Below are 2,921 nucleotides of genomic sequence, written 5' to 3'. Positions count from 1 at the left end.
TCCCTATAAAAAACACTTATAAAATGTGAGTTTGCTATTCACAAGAAGCATTGGCTGATGTGAACCATGCCTTGAACAAAAGAGTTATCAGAAGACCTAAGATGAAGAATTGTTGACTTGCATAAAGCTGGAAAGGATTACAAAAGTATCTCTAAAAGCCTTGATGTTCATCAGTCCATGGTAAGACAAATTGTCTATAAATGGAAAGTTCAGCACTGTTGCTACTCTCCCTAGGAGTGGCCGTCCTGCAAAGATGACTGCAAGAGCACAGCGCAGAATGCTCAAGAAGAATCCTAGAGTGTCAGCTAAAGACTTACAGAAATCTCTGGAACATGCTAACATCTCTGTTGACGATACGTAAAACACTAAACAAGAATGGTGTTAATGGGAGGACACCACAGAAGAAGCCACCTCTGTCCAAAAAAAACATTGCTGCACGTCTGAAGTTTGCAAAAGTGCACATGGATGTTTCACAGCGCTACTGGCAAAATATTCTGTGGACAGATGAAACTACAGTTGAGTTGTTTGGAAGGAACACACAACACTATGTGTGGAGAAATTAAGGCACAGCACGCCAACATCAAAACCCCATCCCAACTGTAAAGTATGGTGGAGGGAGCATCATGGTTTGGGGCTGCTTTGCTGGCTGCTTCAGGGCCTGGACAGCTTGCTATCATCGACGGAAAAATGAATTCCCAAGTTAATCAAGACATTTTGAAGGAGACTGTTAGGCTATCTGTCCGCCAATTGAAGCTCAACAGAAGTTAGGTGATGCAACAGGACAACGACCCAAAACACAGAAGTAAATCAACAACAGAATGGCTTTAACAGAAGAAAATACGCCTTTTGGAGTGGCCCAGTCAGAGTCCTGACCTCAACCCGATTGAGATGCTGTGGCATGACCTCAAGAGAGCAGTTCACACCAGACATCCCAAGAATATTGCTGAACTGAAACAATTTTGTAAAGAGGGATGGCCCAAAATTCCTCCTGACCGTTGTGCAGGTCTGATCCGCAACTACAGAAAACATTTGGTTGAGGTTATTGCTGCCAAAGGAGGGTCAACCAGTTGTTAAATCCAAGGGTTCAGGTACTTTTCCACACTGCACTGTGAATGTTTACATGGTGTGTTCAATAAAGACATGAAAACGTATAATTGTTTGTGTGTTATTAGTTTGTAGTGACCTAGATGAAGATCAGATCAAATTTTATGACCAATTTATGCAGAAATCCAGGTATTTCCAAAGGGTTCACATACTTCTACAGACTGGTGAAAGATTCAAGTCACTGTAGTTCTATAGAGTGGTGAAAGATTCAAGTCAATGTAGTTCTATAGAGTGGTGAAAGATACAAGTCACTGTAGTTCTATAGAGTGGTGAAAGATACAAGTCACTGTAGTTCTATAGAGTGGTGAAAGATAAAAGTCACTGTAGTCCTATAGAGTGGTGAAAGATACAAGTCACTGTAGTTCTATAGAGTGGTGAAAGATTCAAGTCACTGTAGTTCTATAGACTGGTGAAAGATACAAGTCACTGTAGTTCTATAGAGTGGTGAAAGATACAAGTCACTGTAGTTCTATAGTGTGGTGAAAGATACAAGTCACTGTAGTTATATAGAGTGGTGAAAGATACAAGTCACTGTAGTTCTATAGAGTGGTGAAAGATACAAGTCACTGTAGTTCTATAGAGTGGTGAAAGATACAAGTCACTGTAGTCCTATAGACTGGTGAAAGATACAAGTCACTGTAGTTCTATAGAGTGGTGAAAGATACAAGTCACTGTAGTTCTATAGTGTGGTGAAAGATACAAGTCACTGTAGTTCTATAGAGTGGTGAAAGATACAAGTCACTGTAGTTCTATAGAGTGGTGAAAGATACAAGTCACTGTAGTTCTATAGAGTGGTGAAAGATACAAGTCACTGTAGTCCTATAGACTGGTGAAAGATACAAGTCACTGTAGTTCTATAGAGTGGTGAAAGATACAAGTCACTGTAGTTCTATAGAGTGGTGAAAGATACAAGTCACTGTAGTTCTATAGAGTGGTGAAAGATACAAGTCACTGTAGTTCTATAGAGTGGTGAAAGATACAAGTCACTGTAGTTCTATAGTGTGGTGAAAGATACAAGTCACTGTAGTTCTATAGAGTGGTGAAAGACAGAGAGAGTGAAGACCAATCTAGTAGAGCAGTTATAGTCTGAGGTATGTTTTACTACTGGGGGGGAGAAAGGGGGAAGAAGGAGTGAGTGAGAAGGGTAAAGGGGAGAGAGTGATAGCTACTGAATAGACCTGTGAGAGTGTAACGTCCTGACCATAGTTCTTGTGTGTTTTGCTTGTTTTAGTGTTGGTCAGGACGTGAGCTGGGTGGGCATTCTATGTTGTGTGTCTAGTTTGTCTGTTTCTATGTTTGGCCTAATATGGTTCTCAATCAGAGGCAGATGTTTTGATAGGTGGCTTGTTTTGTGTTGGGGTTTGTGGGTGGTTGTTTCCTGCCTCTGTGTTTTCTCTGCACCAGCTAGGACTGTATCGGTGTGCCACTTTTTGTTATTTTGTATTTGTAAGTGTTCTCTGTTTATCGTTTAATTAAACATGTTGAGCACTGGCTACGCTGCGTGTTGGTCCGATCCCTGCTACACCTCCTCTTCTCTTGAAGAGAAGGAAGGCTGCCGTTACAGAACCACCCACCAATCTCGGACCAAGCAGCGTGGCTACGGGCAGCAGCAGCAGCAGCAGCAGCAGCGGCCCATTACACAGGACTCCTGGACATGGGAGGAAATTCTGGAGGGTAAAGGACCCTGGGCTAAGGTTGGAGAATATCTCCGCTCTCGTGAAGAGCTGGAGGCAGCTAAAGCCGAGGAGCGGTGGTATGAGGAGGCAGCACGGAAGCGTGGCTGGAAGCCCGAGAAGAGGAGTGTGGCGTAGTCAGGT

Source organism: Salvelinus alpinus, chromosome 4 (assembly GCF_045679555.1).
Source record: "Salvelinus alpinus chromosome 4, SLU_Salpinus.1, whole genome shotgun sequence".
Classification (NCBI taxonomy): Eukaryota; Metazoa; Chordata; class Actinopteri; order Salmoniformes; family Salmonidae; genus Salvelinus; species Salvelinus alpinus.
Note: the sequence above shows the minus strand (reverse complement) of the source record.